The sequence below is a fragment of the Protopterus annectens genome, chromosome 12.part0, assembly GCF_019279795.1.
Source record: "Protopterus annectens isolate FY-2018-M chromosome 12.part0, PAN1.0, whole genome shotgun sequence".
NCBI classification, from domain to species: Eukaryota; Metazoa; Chordata; order Ceratodontiformes; family Protopteridae; genus Protopterus; species Protopterus annectens.
In genome coordinates, this window is record NC_056746.1 from 197879946 (window position 1) to 197902600 (window position 22655).

General features: G+C 40.0%; 1 long non-coding RNA gene across 2 annotated transcripts in view; it reads right to left on the bottom strand.

Moving 5' to 3' along the window:
• Positions 1–13455: 13455 nt before the first annotated feature.
• LOC122817324 overlaps positions 13456–22655 on the bottom strand; it is a 179550-nt gene continuing 170350 nt past the window's right edge. For both annotated transcript variants that reach the window (XR_006367201.1, XR_006367202.1), the window contains exon 3: positions 13456–13523. This is a non-coding gene — a long non-coding RNA (uncharacterized LOC122817324). The remainder of the gene's footprint in view (positions 13524–22655) is intronic.

Genomic DNA, 22655 nt, shown 5'->3' on the forward strand with positions numbered 1-22655 from the left:
TGGTAAACATTTCTGAATCCCAGGGATATTTAGGTGACCACACATAATACTGTCACTAGAACAATGTGTGAGGTATCCTACAGACTGCTAAGAGGTAACCTGTGTCTGACATATAAGGCATTCCTTGACCCAATACTAATGGATTTACTGCATATCAACAAGGCAAACAACATCAGAAATACTAAGTCTAAGGGTCTAAACCTCTTCTGCAATGTAAACAGAATGGTTTGGAGGGTCAAGTATATCTCACAGAAGATACCACTGCTCTGGAACTCCCCATCCATGTAAAACAAAGCTCATCTTTGTTCATTTTCAAGTGGGAACTTAGATATATGGATAGGTATTAGAAATATTACTCCAGGACTGCTCCCTGTACTACTAATGGATAGAGACAGCTCTTAAATGCTTTATCCCATGCACGGGTCCCCTCAAATTATCTATGGCATGATCCCAGTTATTCTCATTAGGGATAATATATAATTATTGATGATGGGATGGGTAAGGCCAGTCTAACACCAAATAAGACAGGTTAATTCAAGCACCAAAAAGGAAATTGGCTAGGCTTAGAATGGCCCTCAAGGGCAGCTAACCTACTACTTACCTGTGACCCTATGCACACTAAAGTAACAGCTAAACCTCATTCATACCTGCTGAGAAACGTCTAAAAATGTTTTTGCCATCAAATTAATATGTGAATGCACACGTCCCTGTCCCTATGCTAGAGTGCAGATGAACAAAACCATTACCGCTGACAGTATAACAAGTGAATTCATGCATTTTATTTCGTTTATTTAGTTTGTTTACCAGGTTGTACACTGAGCACAGTAGACCATTTGTAGGTTCAGCCCAGGTGAAGAAATTCACAAGAAATGTAAAACAGTATGAATTCATAAACATAGAGTAATCACAGAAGATACAGAGTCCAGTACAAGAAATGTAAAACAGAATTAATTCATAAACATAGAGTAGTCACACAAGATACGGAGCCCAGTATACTAAAACAGAATGAATTCATAAACAGAGTAATCACAGACGATACAGAGTCCAGTATACAAGAAATGTAAAACAGAATGAATTCATAAACATAATCACAGAAGGTACAGAGTCCAGTATACAATTAAAAAAATGAGCAAATATTATTAACAAAGAAGAAAAACAAATATGGATTAACTTTAGTGGCAAATATGAGAGGAAAGAAGCAGGTGAGAACAGAGGATGAAAGCAAAAGTGATGTAGGTAAGGGGGGAGTTAGGTGATATGGCTAGTGGAAAAGCACTTGCACTCAGATTTTTGATGAAGTTGTCTTTTGAGTTCTGCTCTGAAAGTGGGAAAAAAGGAGATTTCTTTCAGTTGGGTGGGTGGCTTACCACAGTTTGGGTGCAAGAGTAGAGAAGGAGTGGTCAGTACAGTACAGTTTGGTTGGGGGGGTGATGGAGAGAGGAAGTCATATGGGAGAAGTTAAGGTGGTTGTATAATGGAGTTTGGCAGCAAGAGACAGGAAGGCACCTGGATGAAGTAGTTTGAAAAGAAAAGACCCTAGTAGTAGCACATAGGTAACTGGAAGACATCTGGCTTTGGAGATGATGGTGCAGTGGGGTTCTAGGGAAGGGGATGGGCAGATTTTGTTTTCAGTGGACTGTAGAGTGGCTGAGTTTTTTTTAGAGGATGTGGCTAGGGTACGGAACCCATATTCAAGCTGAATAAGGACAACTCCTTTTCCTATTGTAGCTCTAGCTGGTCTGGCTGTAAAGGGTGATATTTTTCAGGACCAGGCAAAAGAGAATTGATATTTTTCCTGGTGTTTTCAGTGTGTTCCTGGAAGGTAAGTGACTGGTTCAGCCATAAACCTATATATTTAAAGGAGGTGATTGTTCTTATTGGGTTACCATTGTGATGTGCAATGCTGAGATTTTTTAGAAGTATTTTGCAGCTTTTGTGAGATTCCAAATATCATACTTTTTGTTTTGTATGGTTGTTTTGTCAGGAATTAAGGGAGTGGAGAGGTCAGACTAAAGCCGGATTTGAATGGTTGAACATGAGGGATTGTATCAAAGAATAACCATGTCATCAGTATAAGGAGATAGGAAGGTTAGGAAGGTCAGAGAGTAGTTTCTTAGCAAAAATTGAAAACAACAATGGAGCAAGTACTGAGCCCTGAAGTAGTCCTTGAGTATGGGGTGCTGGGGCTGATAGGGATGAACTGATGTTGACACTGAAGTACCTCCTAGTTAAGAAATCTTGGAAGCAAGATACAGTGTTAGAGCTAACTCTGTTTTCCTGGTGGGAGTGAAGGGGAGGAGGAAGTCAGTAAGATCAAAAAGCTTTGGTAAGGTCAGTGAAGATTGCTCCTGAAAAGCTTCCTTTATCTATGTTGAGAAGGATGTCATTTGTAAGTGACTATAGTGCTGGGCCAGAATCAAAGCTGATTAAGAGTGAGGATCATAGCATCATAGGATCATAGCATTACTAGGATACTGGCCCTGAAGTCCTTATAAGCCTAGCCAATACATTTTCCCATGTTCCCCACAAGTCAGCACCCAATGCCCCTGTCCAGCAGGGACACAGGTGGAATCCCAGGGGTGTATTTTCTATTTCCCATCCAGTCATCCAGGTTCCTCTTAAAGAGAGATAATGAAGTACTCTGGTTGATGTGGACAGGGAGTCTATTCCACAGATGGGGGAGTCTCTGGGAGACAAATCTGTCCCACAAGCAAGCCCTACTGATGTCACAGACCAAGTTGAGGTTTTGCATGCAGGTCACAGTGGAGTTTGGCTTGTGGATATGCAGCAAATTCATTAAGGTGGGGTCAGAGATTTCTCTGTATGCCAAACATAGATCACCTCTGAGGAGTCTGTATGAGACAGAGTAGAGGGACCGAACTTTTAGCCTATCCATGTTGGACAGATTTTGAAGTCCTGGATTATCCTGGTCAGGAACCTCTGTGGTCTCTCCAGCTACTGCATGTGCTTTGCAAAGTACATGCCGAAAGGGGTGTTATACTCGATGCTGGGCCTGATAAGGGAGGATTACAGGGAAGTTATGACTTCCTTTTTCCTGGAAGAAATACCCTTACTAATGAGGTGAGCCATATAGAAAGGTCTCCATACAATGGAGGCAACATGGTGGCCAAAAGTTAGATTGCTGTTACTTGGGTGTCCAGGCCCCTCACAACTGCTTGCATGCTTATGACATTGTTATTAATGTGATAATTTGTTGATAATTTGTGGAGACGTCACTCTCCCCAAAGGGGATGATGATGGATTTTTTGGCATTTAGTTTGAGGCCATGTTTCTGGCACCAGTCATTTGTCTGGGAGAGATCCTCCTGTAGTATGTCTACATCACTAGGGGAGTTGATGACAATGCCCAGCTTTATGTCTTCTGCAAACTTAGTCAGCCATAGACCTCCATCTGGTCACATACAGATTTATGCCAAGCTGGGATAGTTTATCTATTATGCCCAATTGGCAAAAATTGTCGAAGGCTTTGGTGATGTCAGTGTAGGTGGTGTGCACTGTCTTCCCCTTGTCCATTTCTTTGGTGACTGACTCAAAGAAGTCCACCAAATTTAACAGGCATGATCTCCCCCTTGACAAAACCAAACTGTGTGGGATCAAGCATTTGGAGGTTGCTGATGTCCTTGTTAATGTGGGCCATGATAATGCATTCCATGGCCTTGCAAATCAAGCTAGTTAGGCTGATGGGTCCATAATTGCCTGGATCAGTGGATGCTCCACCTTTGTGCAGAGGGGTGACAGATGTCATCCACCACTCAGCTGGGATTAAACCAGTACTCAGGCTTAGGTTGAATAGGGCAAGTTCCTGCCGGAGTTGATGCAGGATGCATCCTGGGATGTTATTCTGGTCCCATGGAAGCTGTGTTTTTAGCCTTTGTGAGGATGGTAATGACTTGATCCCTAGAGATAAGGGTGGGGGGCAGGAGCTGGGGATATCCTGGATTACTGATGGGGGACAGAGGGGTGAAGTTTTCACTGAGCCCATCTGCCAGAAGGTTGTCTATATCCACGGCATTTGTGCATGTGGTGTTCTTGACCATCAGTTTTGAGCAGATTTTGGTGTTTCCCCTTAGATTGCAGATGTATGTGAAGAAGGCATTATGATTGTCTTTAGCAGATGTGGCCAATCTGAACTGGAAGTTAGCTTTGGAGGACTTCACTTATACCCTTATTTGCACCTGTTTAGGCCAAAGAAAGATTGCTTCCAATTTGGCACCTGTTCCTTCTTGGTCCTGGTCAGCATTTTTTCTTTTTGTTGTAGTGTTTATTTATAACCGATGTCCACCAGACAGGATTACGCTTCCTTGAGGAAGAGGATTTTACCCAGTCAGGTATTGCTGAATCCATGCATTTATATAAATGGTTGTATAGCACTTTGGTGTAGGTTTGCACATTAGTGCCAGCTCCTACTGTTGGGAAGGGGGTTATGAAGCTGTTTAGATCTTCCCTCAGGAGATTGTAATCAGCTTTGGAGAAGTTTTTTTGTTTAACCCTAGCTGGGGGGGGGGGATGGTGACTTCGAAAGTGACAACTTTGTGGTCTGACCTTATCAGAGATGATGACACTGCAGGGATGCTGCAGTGGTTTCCTATGTTGGTTAGTATCAAGTCCAGGATGTTGCCACTTCTTGTGGGGGTATCAACCATCTGGTCCAAGGCATCGGCATTGACAAAGTCAAAGAATCTTTGAGCATTTGTGTTGTTGCGCCAGTAGTTCTTCCAGTCGATGGTTGGGTAGTTAAAATCGCCCAGGATCAGGGTAGAGGGTTGAATCTTAATAGATTCGAGGAAGTCAAGATAGGTGCCATGGGCCTCCTGAATCAACATTGGGGGCCTGTCGCTAACTATGATTTGAATAGGGGTCTTGTCAACCAATAACTGCACCTGGAACATCTCCTGTGTGTCACACTGTTTGACCAGTCTGGAGCTGTGCATATCTTTAATATATATATTGAAACACCACCTCCTTTGGCTTTACTGCCCTCAGTTTGGGGTCTGTATGTATAACAGGATGAGTAGCCAGGTAAGGCTGGGGTACCATCAGCAGCTTTGAACCATGTTTCTGTGACTGCACAAATGTCAGCATCTTCCAGGGTTCAGAATGCTTGCAATGAGTGCAGTTTCACGTTGAGACTCCTAGCGTTCAGCAGCATGACCTTTAAATTGCATTTAGATGAGATTCTCATGTTGGTGGTTTTGACCTCAAGACATTGCCTAAAAAGGCACTGTGGGGGAGGCAAGAGCTTTTGACAGGAGCCTGAAGTCCAAGGGAGACAGATGCAGGCCATCTCTGGCAAAGCATCGTGGTCTGTCAGTCATGTCTTTCCAGGCTGACAGGTACTGGATCCCCTTGCATGACACCAGAAACTAATCCAATTGTAAAAGTCAATCATTTTTTTGTTTGTATTGAGGCATCATTCTGGGTGATGCTAGAATGCTAATTAAGGCTAGTGACATTCCTGCCTGGAACACATATTCGGTGAGCTTAATCATGTCTTTCTTTATATAGTCCAGAGAGGTACATCTCAAATCATTTATGCCAACATGTACTATGACAGAGCCATAGCAGTACTTGTTGAGGGACTTGAGTGCATGGGTGATGTGGCGGATTCTGGCACCTGACAAAACCATGATTTTCTCCATAAGGAAGAAATCTCAAAAGGTGTGTGTGTGTGTGTGGGGGGGGGGGATGTATACTAGCAGCATGCAAAAAACTGTTCATTGCAGTTACTTTTTTGAAAGACCTATATTGTATCCTAAACTGATGGTCCACATAAAATTCAACATTCAAAAATTGAATGGAAGTTCTATTTGAAACCATTGAAAATGCCAAACCATGTTCATTATTATTCAAGTCCTTGATGAAAGACTGGAACTCCAAGGGGTGCCCCCTACAAATAAATAATAAATCTTCAATATATCATTTGTACATGACAACATTTTTACTAAAAAATTCCATGTTATAAATTAATTTCTTCTCAAAATGCCCCATATACAAAATAGCATAAGTTGGAGCAAAGGGGTCACCCATTGTCATCCCCTCTTCTGTAGGAAAACCTCATTGTTATATTTGAAGTAATTGTGTGTTAGGCAAATTTCTAACAACCTAACAACAAAGGCAGCATGAGGGCTCTTTCCCATGATATCCCAAATAGCTTCTACACCCCATCTCACTAGTATATAAGTACACAATGCAGTAATATCAATGGAAACCCAATAATAGTCCTTTTTCCACTTTAAATTGCTCAATTCATCACACAGCTGTTGAGTATTCTTAATATGTGCTGGAATATTAACTAAAAAATTTTCAACAAAGAATCCAACAATATTCCAACTTTTTGTAAATAAGAGCCTACACCGGACACTATGGGCCAACCTGGGGGATTGTTTACATTTTTATGCAATTTAGGAATAGCATAAAAATAAGGATCACATGGCTTAGAAATGTACAATTTCTTGACATTATCTTTAGACAAAAAACCCAGTCATTCACCTCTCTCTAATAACTTTAGAAGCTCTCCATTAAACTCATCCACTGGGTTTCTAGCCAATTTTATGTAATCATTTTCCACTAATAGCAAATCCTCTACCATCTTACAATATTGGCTCTCAACATAACTACACAGATGCCTCCTTTGTTACCCTGTCTAAACACATACATCCTCAAAGAACCTCTTAACTCATTACATCCGAGTGACTCCTTCAGGTGCATCTGCAGTTAACTCCTACTGAAGCCTCTAGCTGTCAAATATTTCTTGTTCATATTTGCATCAATAATTCCAAAACTATGCTATGTACAAGGTTTTAAAAGATTTCATCTTAAAGCTTACACAATGGCAAACTCAACTGAATTAATATTTGACCTTTGTCCAGTGCAGGTAACTAGATATTAACTGTTGTTTTATGTATTAATTTATATAGGTATAATCTTCACATATTTCTAAATATTTCAACAACCAAGTAACACAGACAGAGCTCTTTAGCTTCACATGAAAACTCTCAGCCAGATGAATAAAGTGCGACTGAAAGTATGTGTGTAACTTGAGTGGTTGCTGAGATACTGTAAGTTGTTACAAAATATTACAGATGTAATAGTTACTGTGTTTACTGTGACTTGTAAAATTTAGTTTAAGACCTAGACCCTAAAGATTACTTTTGTTGTGTCTTTCGGCTTTTCCCGGTTAGGGGTCGCCACAGCGGAACTCCGGTCCACTAATGATTAGTAGTTGATTTTTACGTGCCGAGTTACCAGCCCTGATGCACAACCTTCAATGAAGGTACGCCCATTCACGTATGTCTCCACGCAGAGGACGCTCTAGCTAAGAATCGAACCGGACAGCGTCTTACTGCGAGGTGACAACGCTACCGCAGCACCACCACTACCACTACAAAAATAGTTTCTACTGAAGAGTTTCCAGTTTATGCTTCTTTCATAAAACCTATGGTTCCAGTGATAAGAACATTTTTTTTGAAATGTGAGGACATAATTTGATTCTGTCAAAAGGCTTAGGCTTCGTCTATTGGAAGTTAAAGTGCAACCTTCCTGAGCTCCATTGGAGTGAATGAGTTAATGCTTTCAAGACATCCCATTCATCCTTTGTAAGGTTGTAATTTTGTTTAGACTTCACAAATTTAAAATGCTCAAATTCAGCTTTCTTACTTAACACTTGTTCGAACAAACACACTGCAGATGGCAATTTTGGTGGAACAAAAACATTTTTCAGTAGGGAGCTGTGGGACCGCAAGTTGACCTTAACCTAAAGATAAATTATCATTGTCACTTTCCAAATCATTGAAAATACATTCAATTTAATAAACTGAAACATTTAACAAAGAATCATCTTCATCAATAATATCACACAGTTTTTCTACGTCAACTCCATCCCCTCTTCTATCAAAATATACTTTCAAATGTAACTTTCTACAAAATGTTTTAATGTTTAATGAAATATCTAACAAATCAGGAATTTTCATAGGAAAAACCTGGGTCCTTTATATAAAACATTTCTCATTGACTCAAATAATATTATGTCAGATAAACTGACAACTTGCAAACATTTATTATAACTACTACCTACAGTCCCAAAAAACAGTTTGAGTCCTAGCAAAAGCGGGAAATAGCCTCACCAAATGTAACGATGTTACCAAGGTCAAGAACTGCAGGACACATCATCAAAAAGCAAATTGTCATAAAAGTCACCTGGAGAGGTAAACGTTCAGCTACGTCTTGCTGTTCTTCCTGAGGTTCTTTCTCCCTTTCAGTTGTTTCTATGAAAAAAAACATTTCTTTTCTCGGGTGTCAGATTGCTGAAAATGTTCAGACTCATCTTCCCCTTCTATATTCTCAAAGGAAACACTTTCTTTCGATGAGGATTCCACTGACACTGCTGAAGAATTTCTACTAATTGACACAGCCTCAAACGGCTTCTGAAAAGCAGTTCTAGACCTCCCACAATGTGGTTTGGGCTGCCATGCACAGACCAAATCACTATGAAAATCACCCATATCTTGAGTAAGTTTTCTCTTTTTCTGTTGGATGGTATCTATTTCAACTTTTTTATATTTTGGTTTTAATTTCTCCCATTTTAACAGAAAAAGTTGACTCGGGAGATTTGTTGGCTAGCTTACATTGCATCTCACTAATTTTATGTTGCAACCTCTCATTACCTCTTACATTCCTCTTAGCAAGTACCCAAAACCATCCTAATGTACAATTTACTGGCACCTGTTTCCACTCCTCCAACAGGTCAGTCTCATCATCAATTAAATCCCAAGCAGGGAGCTTGTCCACGATTAAACCTCTAGGTGTAATACCCAAACCCAGATATTTTTCCAACAACTTATTGACTAAAAAAAGGTTAAGTTCCTTAACCATAAGTCTATCAAGATGTTCAAATTGAACATTGAAGTTAGTTTCTTCTGCTGACATCCAAAGATCTCTATCAATAAGTTTGGCTTCCTGCTCCTTAAGGAATTTGTTAAAAAACAACTTGTTTTGTTCAGTGGGGGTTTAAAATACACCTGGAATCATGTCAGCCCAATCTAGAGACATGATAAAATACTACAGAAAACAAATTAAAAAATGCACACAACAAACAGTGGACATATAGCGAAAGACAAAATGTTTACTGTTTAAACCACAAGATCCGGTACCTCTGCTATTCGCCTTCAGGGATACATGCACAAGAACAAATTAATAATTTATACCCAGAGCAACCCCCAATTACATTTCAATTAACTTTCTTAAAGTGTAAAGTGCATAAATTAAGGCTTAAATATTTAAATATAATATATAATACTGCATATTCACTTTATTAAAACTTCTCATAACAATGCATTATAAATAGCAATGTGCATTATAAATGACAAAATATGAGCAAAAAACAAGATGCAAAATGTACAACCCAACTTTAACTAACCTAAAGTGACTTTGAGATTCAGGCCTTTAGGATGAAGTGTCCTGTAATTCAAAATCATTTTGCTTTCTAATTCCAACAGCTTTTTCTTAAAATCTCCCCATCTACATAGCATAGGTTGAGGTAACACACTGAAGAAAAAAGATTTGTCAGAATCCAAATGTGCCACATTAAAATGTTCACCCATAGGAGTCCTACTGTTATTGTTAAAAATTCCCCCCAATGTTCTAATATTCTTTCACTGTTATTTTAGCAGTGTAAAAACAAGTACAGCCCCCTGGAAATGCACTGTTTAAATATCAGAAAAGACTGAAGAATCTAGAAACTCGGATTACTACCCAATCTTGCTAGCCCCTGCATTTTCAACTAATCACTCATGCTAGAGAAGGTAAGGCAGCCCTGTTGCTCTCACTAACAGAGAAGGTAGGCTCCTACCAGCACAAGATGGCTGCCAGGAAACTCAGCAAGCAAATCAGCCAGGCCTGGATGCAGCAAACCTGTATCCAGACTATGCTACTTGACTAGAACACAGAAAACTCCAAGAAAATGCACAGAAAAGCATAGATAGAGCACTCACAAACAGAAAATACAATTATAAGTTTGAAAAAAGCAGTTTACAGTTAAGTAATTCAGTCAAAATACAGTTACAGTAATGAAAAACTACTTAGCAATGAAAATACAATTAAAACAGTATAAAACAGTACACAAATGCAGTGAAACAGTAAAAAAAAGCTTTATAACAATGCAAAATGTAGTAAATTAGCTGTAGAGGAGATTGTACTTTTGGATGCAAGTGAGCAGTTGGTTGTGGATTCATTTTTCAAATATTTTCCCGAAGTGTAGGGAGGACAGAGATAAGAAGCAAGTGGGAGGCATTTTCTGACTGAGAATGTTTGAGAAGGGGATTTGACAACAGATGTTTTTCAGCTGGCATTATGTTTTGAGTTAAGCAGAGGTTATAAATGTAGAGAAGAAGTGTGGTAAGGAAGTCTTTGCAGATTCAGATGTAACAGCGAGTAGGCTGTCTACACCAAGAGGTGCATTGTCTAGGATGTTTTCTAAGAGGGGCTTAAGGACAGTGATTTTTTTTTTAAATAGAAGAGGGGGATAAGGGTGGGAGGTTGGGTGAGTGGGGAGCAGAGGTAGAGGTTGGGGAACCAGGGAGGTGGCTAAATTTCTTATGAAAGTCAGAGATTGGGAGTCTGTCTTGTGAGGTCTGGATGGTGATAGAGCAAAAGGTGGGATTGGTGGATTTATGGTCTGTGAGATTTAATTCTTGCTAGACATTCCTGAGTTTGCCTAGCAGAGGAAGTTGTTTATGCATGAAATAGTTTTTTTTTTGTTTTTGCATATGGCTTGTTTATTTAGGTTATGTATAGAGTAATGTACAATTTTCTGTCGAGCGCTTTCATCTCCATGAAGATCATGGATTGTATGCTTGTTTAAGTAGAACTTTCAGTTCATCGGTTAGCCAGGGACTTTTGTTGTATTTAAAAAGGTGCTGCGTGAGAGGGAAGAATTTGTCTTAAAGTTGAAGGCGCATATATGCAAGAGCTGTGGCAGTTGAGTTGGGGCTCTGTAAGTTGGTAATGGGAGACCAGGTGATAGTGTGTTTTGAGGTTTTCAGTACTGGTGGTAGATCTGGGTCTGAAGGTAATTAATTTGGGAGGCAGCTTTGGTGACTAGTGGATAATTTGGATGGTTATTGGGACTGGTTAATGAATCTCGGTAGAAGAACAGATATTTTGGAGATAATGGTAGGGTTGTTAGTGATTAGCAGATCTAGGAGGGAGTGGTTGTTGGTCATGAGATTTGGATGGGTAGAGTCATTGACTAACTGCATAAGATTGATATTGGCTATGAGTGGAGCAAAGCTATTTCTCAGAAGACTTAAGCAGTTTAGGATAAAATCAGAATAACTGTGATTTCATAGTTGCAGGAAGCTGAAGTGATAGTAAGAATAAGTAATGTAAATTGTTCAAAAAGGCAGGAGGAGGAAAGTAAACAATGGCTATTAGAAGGTAAAAAAATGGCTATTAAAAAGTGACTGTTTTTCCAAGAGGATCCAGATGGGTTTAGTGTCTGAGGAGACATATGCTTGAGCAATGATAGTTGGATTAAGGTGTTAATGTGTTTTTCTAGTTCTTGGGTCTTGGGAGATATTTGACTAAGGGGAGTAGGTACTGAAAATTGAAGTTGGTATGTTTGAGCCATGTTTCAGTGACAGTTATGATGTCAGGGTAGTGGCTTGTAAGGAATGTGTTTTGTAAAGTTTATTAGAGATGCTTTGGGCATTAATTAATGCATAGGGGAGAGAGAGATTGGAATGTGTCGGGAAAAGTTGTGGGTATTGTGTGGGGGGAAGGACCTGAACTGGTTCAACGTTGGCTCTGAGGAGGAGTATGAGCAAGATGGGGGGGGGGGGGAGTTATAGAGGTATTTCAGAAGTTAGAGGTGGATTTGTTCAGATTTAGTAAATTTGGAGGAGATGAGTTAAAGGGAGTGTGTAGCTGGAGTTGTGTTTGACTAGTAGGCGGAGAATGCAGTGAATGTAGTGAGAGAGTTCTGAAAGTAAGTGACAGGAGTCTAGGTTTCTGGGACAGAACTAGACAGTGTAATTGGGAAAGTGGAAGGGGTTGTAACTGATATGTTGTTTATGGTTTTATTTAAGGATGGATAGTAGTGAAACTGGATGTAAGCTTAAGATGGGAGTATATCGCATTAACGTGGTTCAGGAAATGGGTTGCAAGTATTTAGTTTAGTGAAGCTGCATGTACCTTTAATGCTAATACATTAATAACAAAATGGAAATATTGCTGCCTGTTTTCTATACTACCCCAGTGAACATAAATGTTATAGTAATAGTTGAAGGCATGTTTCATCACTCCTGCACTAGGGCAATATGCAAAAGAATATTTTAGTACTCCTTCTGGAGTAACAGAAAGTAACAGACCATAATTTATTCTTGCAAACCATTTCACATGCTAACACACTAAGCAATTTGTCATGGGTTTTATAAGCACTGTATAAATTAAGTATGGAGCCACCAGACCAGTTATTTTCTAGTTTAATAGCTCAATTATCCAATGCCAAATCAAGCTAACCTGGCTTCTTCTAGTTCTTGGATGGACATGTACACATGGATTTGTTATGACATGATGGTTAGCAATGACCATAACATCTGCTTGTGGTTTCCTCTGCAGATCTGTGGTGTAGAAGGATAAAAGCCCTGATTATCTGAATTTGAATACTGGTTTGGGTGCTGGAAGAGCTGGGCATGGGAGAATGGAAATGGGTGGCTTGGGACTCGCACATCCTGAGGGGAGGGACTGGTAGTTTTCTAGTAGCCAAATTGCACCCCTGCAAGTGGAGGCTTGCACAAATAAGGGCAGTTACCTAGAGAACATGGGCTTGGTCTTCTGAAGCCAATGAAGGTAGTTCTTGAGATGCATGTATATGAGTGTGTATGCATCCTAGGGGGCACTGGAAGCTCCCACAGTGATGAGGGTGCTCACTTCATTCACCAAGATGTGGGGTTAGGTCTTTAAGTAAAAACACCTTAATAACCAATGCTCTCAGTAATGGAGGGATGAAAGAAGGTAACAGTACTGAGTAGTTCCTGAGCTTGGGGAAAATTAGGGTCTGCCCTGATAAATGGATAGCTCTGTTCTGGAAGGTGAAAACTGATTCTTAAGCCAAGGGACAAGGATGCTGTCCAATGGCAGCAGGAAGGAAGTTCAATTCACAGCATTGGTACAAACTCCTACATGTCTGTTTGTAAGACAGATCTTTGTGGTCAGCTCTCAGTTGTGTGCAGGAAGTGGCCTCTGCCTCTGAGAACAAATGAGCTTCAGCCCTATGGTAGGAGGTATTGATGGTTGATAGACACATGGGGAAAAAGCACTTATGAAAAAAAACTGCTTGTGGTTTAAACCCAAGGACAGTGAAATGCCATAGCAGCTGTGCCTACAGCTATTGCATTTCATATTAATAGATAATATAATAAATGCTGACTGCTTTCCTACCTGTTGTATATATTCTGACTCCGCATTCTCTCGTTCCTCTAAAAAGATTAACATTTCTTCCATTACCTGTAATGAACAACACAATACACTACAATAAACTGGATGGAATTGACTTCCTCTTGATTAAGTATTTGTGGTTAAAACTGGAAAATAATGAAAACTGAAAATGAATTATCACAGGTTTTGTTTAGTCACTTATTTTGCTAATCAGTAGCTCTAAGGTGGCACACTTGCCTTTCATGCTGGAAGATCAGAAAGCTGTAGGCTCTATTCCCACTCTCTGTGCTTGAATTACATTTCTAATATTGACAGTGCGGTACAGCTAATGAGGTGGTAGCACTCTTGAGTGTGCTGTCATTTAGATGAGAAATTACTGAGGCCCCACATTCCTCAGTTAGTAGTAACTCTGGTGGATGCAAAATATCTCATAGTAAAATAAAGAAGAAAAAATAAAGGACTCCTCCACTGAAATTACTGCCAAAAAAATCCAAATAGTAAATCCAAAAGTTAGGCAAGTACTACCACGCTGTGTATGAAACAACTTCACTTTATTAAAACAATAAAATCAGTATAATAAGCACTTTCAGGTAAATCCCTTCATCAGATGATAAAACACTAGTAAAAAATAGCATATAATATAGTACAACACAACCAATGAAACAAACCATTGCAGACTTAAAGTTAGAATTTTTAGGCATCAATCAGATATAAGGTTAAGAAAATAACACAATGCACTGTACAAGCATATAGAATTGCATAGTAATCATGTATTTGCCTTTATGGTTATATGTGTTGTAAATAGAAGTCAAAGAATGGGTGACTTGTATAATGAAACTGAATACAAAGAGATGCAATGGATTCTTAGACTGGGAGCTGACAAAGCCCCAGGATTAAATGATGTCCCTTTCAAACCAGCTCCAGAAAAAGGAGGGTAAATTACTGATTTTCTTTGGTTGTGTTATACTATATTAGATACTATGTTTTTACTAGTGTTTTATCATCTGATGAAGGTATTTACCCGAAAGCACTTATGATACTGTTTTTATTGTTTTAATAAAGTGAAATTGCTTCATACACAGTGTGGTAGTACTTGCCTTACGTTTGGATTTGCAAAATATCTCATGGCACTTACTGAAAAGAGAGTAGGGTTTTATATTTTGTATTCTTCATTACATTATTTACACATTTATATTTATAAAATATATTTTGTTATTTCAGTCTCACTGGCGATGTAGGCTTCTCTGTTCTGCTCAATTGAAAGTCCACCTACCTGGAGGCTCTCTGTCTTCTCTACACCAGTTGAAGTCCTGAAGAGATTGAAACCGGCATGTCCAGTGATCGATGTGTGGTTGAACAGGATTCTCCACCTCTCCAGGGTTGCTAACTCTGGGGGGGGGGGGGGTTTGGAAAGTCACAGAGAGGTTTTGGACCTATTCCCTCTCTTCTGGAAGAAGGCAAATAGTGCCCAATGGAACAGGCTTGCTGAGAAATGAGAATTTGGCCACTGTTGGACCTTCCTCACTACCTGACTTCCTCACGTTATTCCTAAGGGGTACTTGGAGTACTGATATCTTAACTGACTGGAATCAGATTTTTTATTTCTTTTTTTTTTTTTTTTTTTTTTTTTTTTTTAGGCTTATAGGTTTTGGCAGAAAGCTTATATTGTTCTTAGTGATAACTTTTATTTTTTCACTATGGTCCCTTTAAGTAGAAACGCGTCCTTGTGCATGCTTATAGTTGTCATCTAGACCTTTGTTTGGCTGATTGGCTGTTTTATTATGGCTTCTGGGAATGTTGTTGGTATTTGCTGAGGATAACCTTAGCCTTCATGTATTATGTGATTTGTCATGTATAAATCATGGGTTAGGTTTCCAAACTTAATAACTAATTGCTTTGTTTTCCTTTATATTCTGGCATGGTTTAACATAAAACTGAATTTAATTTACTAGAGAGATGGAGTTTTACTACAAAGATTGCTGTAGGACTGAGAGTTTTTGTTTTTGTTTTTGTTTTTCAGGGCCTATGGGCACCATTTTTGTTTGTGTATGTCTTTTTTCCGTGTTTTTTCATTATATACTTGAACTGTGACACATACAATACACGTTGCTTTTGATTAATCTTACTTTGGGATTGAGGTTAACACAGCCTAAAGAAATCATCTATATAAAAAAGTTATCAGGTTAGGGAAGGAGAGATTGGGAAAGGGTGATGCATGCTGGAGTTTTGTTGGATAATTGCTCCTATCCATGGCTTTTTGGCAGTGCATATTCATTCTAAATAATACTAGTAGAGGGGTTTTGCCTCCTCTTTGGAAGCAGTTGGTCTGTGTTTTTTTATTGTAAATAGTTAAGCGCTTAAATATCTTAAACCAGTTTTCTTTTTTTTTAGGTTTTTCATGTTTGCTGTTTGTTACTATTTTTCTTTCAGTTTCTCTAGGACAAGCTAATGATGCAATTGAAAAGATGCTGTTGTTTGCTTAAGGTGATTTGCATTAAAATCTTTCCAGTGTCGGATTTGTCTGTGTGTGTTTACCACTGAGATGTAGATGCATGGAAAGTAATCAGAGTTTTTCCTCACTTAACAATCTGATGTATTCCATTTTATCATGGAACAAAATGAAAAATAGGGGTTCTGGATGGATGGATGGATGGATGGATGGATGGATGGATGGATGGATGGATGGATGGATGGATGGATGCATGCATGCATGCATGGATGGATGAATGCATGGATGGATGCATGGATGGATGCATGGATGGATGGATGCATGGATGGATGCATGGATGGATGGATGGATGGATGGATGGATGGATGGATGGATGCATGCATGCATGCATGCATGGATGGATGAATGCATGGATGCATGGATGGATGCATGGATGGATGCATGGATGGATGGATGGATGGATGGATGGATGGATGGATGGATGCATGCATGCATGCATGCATGGATGGATGAATGCATGGATGGATGCATGGATGGATGGATGCATGGATGGATGCATGCATGGATGCATGGATGGATGCATGGATGGATGGATGCATGGATGGATGCATGCATGGATGCATGGATGGATGCATGGATGGATGCATGGATGGATGGATGCATGGATGGATGCATGGATTAATTGCTTGGTTAACCCAATAAAATGAACTAGTTTTGCAATCATAAAAACTATAGGCCTAGTATACTTTTATTACAGGAGACACATCTCTCAGCTGTAGAACTCCAGAAACTAAGTTAATCAGTATATTCTTTATTGACATATGTAACTTATCCAGGGAAGCCTTTAACAGTGTAAAATGCTCATTCCCATTTTAAGCTCTGGGATGTTGTTAGTTTCTCTCACAGCTCACTGCAGTTTTCAAAAAAATATTTTCTAGGTCAAAGACAAGGATTAAGGTGAGGTTCTAGGTCTCACAACCATTCAAAATACATAGAAAATAACTAGACAAGGTTTCCTTTTTCCCCATGGGTGTCTGAAATATATTTAGAGCCCTTAGTAATTAAATTGACACAAACTATTTGATGGGTACGGACTGGAGCATGTCATCAGAAAGATCACATTACACATCAATTATTGAATAGTGTTTCTTGCTAACCAAGAAAGGGATCTGGAGTTGGTGTTCCAGGAAATGGATCTCTTTAGGCAGTTAGGGTGGTATAAAATTAATAGAGATAAAACTAGAACTATCTGCATTAATCACTCCTCTAGTCTGCAACTCACAGAAAAGTTCCCTTTTATGTCAGATGTAGGTAGCTTAACATAGGTAGGTTCCCGCATTCAGGGAAGTTTTAAGAAGGATATCCTCCCTTATTGAAATGGATCAGGATGACCCAGAGGGTGCAAGCTGTTAACTAGTTTATCCTTCCATTGGTTGTTAATTATACCCAGGAACTGCCAATACCTTCACAGGCAAATTGTCTTAAAAGATTGATGCAGTTAGTCCAAAACATTTGTATTGCTCTGGCTCTAAATCTAAGACAGCATGAAAAATTCTTACACTTTCAGGAAATTTAAGGAGCCTGGTCCTTCCAAATATTGAACTTTATCTGGCAGACATTAAGTTTAAGCTTTTTCATGGGTTAATGTCTCCATCCTTTATTAGTAATGGAAAGGAGTTAACAATAGTCTTAATTGAAGGGCCTACAGAATATCACTAATAAATAATGAATATCCAGGGGTAGCCTAATAGCCCTGGTTTGGCAATTTCTTTGATGTTAATCAAACCACGTTAAATGTGCTTTGACTTTCTGTAACTCTCTTACTTGGTTACCTGATCCGACTCCTATTGCTGAAACCAAATGTTTCGCTCTAAGAAGGGAAGAATGAAATTAGGCAAATTGGTAATTTCACTTTCTCTGAGCAACTGTTAGTTAACAGTAGAATTTTGTACCATAAGGATTTTCAAAATTGATTCAGTCTGAAGATATATTGTAAGGGAATATACAAAATGTTAGCTCAAGAGATAGGGAACTTCACCATCAGGATCACCCCCAGCAGATTCAATGGATTTTGGAAATTAGAGATGATTTTATATATATATATATATATATATATATATATATATATATATATATATATATATATATATATATATACAGTGATGGGAGTAATATATTACAATATGCAATATATTACTGTAATATATTACAATTTTTAGTAACTAGTAATATAACTAGTTACTTTTTCAAAAAAGTAATTAAGTAACAGTAATATATTACTTTCTTAGGTACTTTTCCATTATCGGGGCAACAGTGGAAATGCGGTTCCAATAGCTAAGTGAATAACAATGAATACATGCGCCCGTAAATATGGACTTTTCCTCTCCTAACTTTATTATTTATATCTGATACTTTAAGTAATATGTTGAGAACTAAGCATGAAAGAAGACAGGTGTTATCGAGTGTGAGGAGTACAAGTCCAAATGCTTTCAAGTTGCAATTTAACTCTAACAGTTGTAGCTGTTGAGGTCTCAGCTTTTACTGCCAGAGCTGCAGACAAGACAGCTTGTCAGACATATAAATCTGCTGGTATATCTCACTGAGATTCTGATCCCAGCGTACATACTCATACTCATCACACAGATTGAAAACAACGTCCACTGACAGTCTAGGGGTGAAATCCAGACAAGAAAATCTATAAGGACTTTAAAAATGTATATATATGCACAAGTACACCCAACATCAGCAGTGAGCAACTGTAGAAAGGCATTCTGTGGAAATTATGTCACCTCTTACACAACAACTGGTTAATGTTAACGTACTGACTGCAAACTATTCAAAATGAAGACTTAGGAGGAAAAAAAGTGTCAGAGCTACAGGTATGAAAAACTTCTATTACAGTGACTGTGACATAAAGATATATAAAATTGTACATGATATATGAAGTGAACCAACATCTGTTTGACCTTGTTCATTTTCTTTTCTGTGTACATACGTAGCTCAGCGACCGCATTTTCAATGTTCCCCCGATAACGGAAAAGTGCCCTTTCTTAGTAACTAGTAACTTAAATGTGCGTTACCCATGAGTTACTTTTGCTTAAAGAAGTGGTTTTCAACATGGGTGATAATGCCTCCTAAAGAGTGATGGAGAACATCTGGGGGTTCTAGATAGTATGAACAGTAATTAGATGTTAGGTGGTAATAGATACTTTGAAGGGGAAATTTGGATAAAAAATTACAACTACAACATAATGTTGGCACAACTCATAGCACATAGCATTCATAATAGATCATAAGAATTAGTCTGGAGCAAAATTTGCTTCATTTTTTTAACACTGCAGAGAGGTGTAAGCTAATGATGACCATACTCCAGCCCTGCCCTGGTACTGTGGGACTCTCACCCACTAAAACACCCCCTAGCACTGGGACATTTAGCCCGCTAGAGCTCATATCCTTACCTTGCTGTATAATGAATGGCATTGGTTCTCTATGCCACCATCAATTGGAATTGAACTCACCACTCATCGGTTTAACACCAGACACCCCAATCCACTGCACCAAACAGGACTTTTTGGATCTATGATCAACCAACTTTTGTCTTGACAATTATTTGATCTGAAGTTGTTTTTCATCTGATCTTCAATCTGTGGATTTGGAACTGACATCGGATCTGACTAGACCAGATACTACAGCTCTAGGATATGAAAATCTGAGCTTTTCTCTTACACATAATGGCCTGTTCTCCCCTAACTTCTTTAGATCTCATTTGCCGTGTTTTCATCAGCATCAGGATTACAATCATCTGAGCTCCTTTGAGTTTTTTCATGTTTTCTAAAAATTTTTCTTCTATTTTTTCTTCTATTCCCTATTGTAGGATTTCTTTCTAATATTACCCTACCCTCTTTTTCTAATTTGAGAAACCCAGTTGGTCCATTTATTTTTGTGGTTCCTTCTGCTCCTAATTCTTTCTTTCCTTCTTTGGTATATAAAAAAAAATAAACCCTTTTCTTTCCTTGGGTTTTGTTTTCTTCTTTTTCATTATGTCAGAAAAGCCAGCTGGTTTTAAAAAGTGTGCTATGTGTGGGCATAAGATTCCTCAATCAGATGCCTGCACAGAGTGTGTAGTATACTTAGGGCCCTCTCCTTTGGACTCCTCCTGTACCATATGCACTGGCTTCAACCAGCGTGCTCTTATTGATATGAGGAATAAGCTTATTTTAAAGGGCCTTTTATCCTCTTCTTCCTCCTCCATGACACCATTGACTTCAGGGGCTCAAACCCCCTCCAAAGAAATGGTCACCAGACAGAGCTCCTTCTTTGGCTGGTGAACCTCCTTGGAAAACTGCCAAGACATCGGATCCTAAGGACTCAGGTCTGATTGTCTGTAAAGATTCTTCTCAGCTCCTGTCTCCAAGGTTCTCCCTGGATCTGATTATGTTAATAGGCCCAAATCCCCTTTATTGCAGTCTCCCAGGCCAGTTTCCAGGCCACCTTCTGTGATGTCTTCCATTAGGTCCTCTCAAAGCCTTTCTGAAGCCAAGATTGACAGGATGCTGATGAGGTTTCTCAAGGCACAGATTCAACTGGAGGTTTTGCCTGCTCCATTCCCTGTTGGATCCATGAGCCGTCAGCCGTCATTTGTTCCCATCTCTCCTTCTTTGATCTGACCCCCAGCTTCAGAGTTGTTGGGTCCGAGGATCCTGGGAATCAAGACATCAGAGCCTACAGGTACTGTTACCTTGATTCTGACAGTCACCCTGAGTGGTTTGGCCCTGACCATCTCTGAGCAGGGTGAATCTTGGAGCTGTAACGTGGCATCGGGTCCAAAGGTTTGATCTCAGAGACAAAGTTTTCGGAGCTGTCTCTCATCCTTGGAGCCTTGGTGCTTGATAGCTCAGCTCTGACTCCCCACTCAGGTCCGGGAGTGGTGGGAGCTCACAGGGTTTCTCCTCTGACAGCTTTGAATTTAGTGGATGTGCTCTTGGATCCCTATTTGCTCTCAGCATTCAAAGTGGTTGAGAGGGTTCTCTCCATACCTAAGACAGCCTCAACTTTCCGTTCTTTGGAGTCTGGTCACTCTTCAGGAGAGTTTGTGCCTGAGTCATCCCTTCTGTAACCTCCTGGACAGCCAACCCAGAGGAGCATCCAGGCTTCTTCCCATTTGAAACACCGTGAGTCTTCCGATACCACCCTGGAGTACCCCACCAAGGAGGTCCATCACAAACGTATGTGCAAAAGGAGGCACTTAGGTTCCCTCCAGGACTCCCTCACTGAAGACACCAATTTCGTTGACCTTTGGTGACAGATTCAGCACCTGAAGGGTGGGTGGTCTGCCCAAAACCTTAACACTAAGAAATTGATGTTCATGGAAGCCTTCGGGTCAGGCCCATATACCTTGGGTGTCCGTCCCCCCCGCAGACACCCTTATTGACCTGATCTCCCACAGGGCATGAAAAGAGCCAGACACAGCATAATCCACTCCTAAACGCCTGGACAAAATCCTTAATTCCACATCTAATAGACCCCATTGGACTAAGGGCATCCCAGTCGATGCCATGGTGGTTGCAGCACCCACCAAGAAGGAGCTGGCCCAGGAAAGCTCCTCTGTCCACCCCCCCTAACAGGGAGTCCAGAAAGGTGGACAGGTTTGGTAAGTGTGTGTATACTTCAGCAACCTTTTTACTGTGAGCATTGAGACTAGACCAGACTGCAGAGAGACCTGGTCAAAGAGTTCTCTAGTCCTACTCCAGGGTCCATGCCTGCAGAGGAACAGAAGACCTTTTCCCAGAATGGCCACCCTTCTTTCAATAGCGAATATGTCCATGAGGCTAATTTTGCATGCCTTAGAAGATGCCTCACAGGAGGCTGGTTCAGGCATTGCTATTAGGCACCATGCTTGGATGCAGCTTTGTGATTTCATGGAACCCATCAAGGCATTATTCACCAACGCCCTTTTTGACAGATCATCCTTGTTTGGTCCTACGTTTAGAGACACACTCTCCTGGAATGAGAAGGACAGAAAGACCTTGTCTGCTATTGGAATCTGCTTTGTCATCCATCAGCGGTCCTTCCCAAGGAACCAAAATGGTGGTAAAAAGTTGTGGTTCCAAAGATCACAAGGTCCTTTCCAGGAATCACAGGGAGACTCTTCCCTCCAGAGGCAGAGGGGAAATGGCATAAATGGCATATGCTGTCCTCATGGCAGAGGGGGGCTGATGAACCAAGGGTCTCAAGATACCTTCATGGACATGCCTAATCAGCAGTCCTGAAGGATTGCCCAACTGCTCATTTCTGGAGGCAATCGGGGGATGTGTATCTCTATACCTAACAGCCTGGGAAGCCATTAAAAGTGACTGTTGGGTGCTAAACATCATATCCAGAGGTTATGTCATACCCGTTTTCCAAAATCCCACTCTAATCAAGACCCTCCCCAATGTTCCACTCAATCAGAGGGAGGCTGCAGCATTAGAAATTTCAAAGCTGCTCGCAAAAAGAGTCATCCAGACCATCCCCCAATGCCAGCTCAGATCAGGCATCTATTCCAGATTCTTTTTAGTGCCCAAGAAAATGGGGCCCACAGACTCATTTTGGCTCTTACTACCATGAACAAATCAGTTGCTAATTCAAACTTCCGAATGGTCACAATTCAGTCTACTCAACCCTTCCTGCAGAAAGATGACTGGATGTGCTTGGTAGACCTTCAGGATGCGTACAGTCACATCAAAATGAACAGGCACTCCAGACGGTTTCTA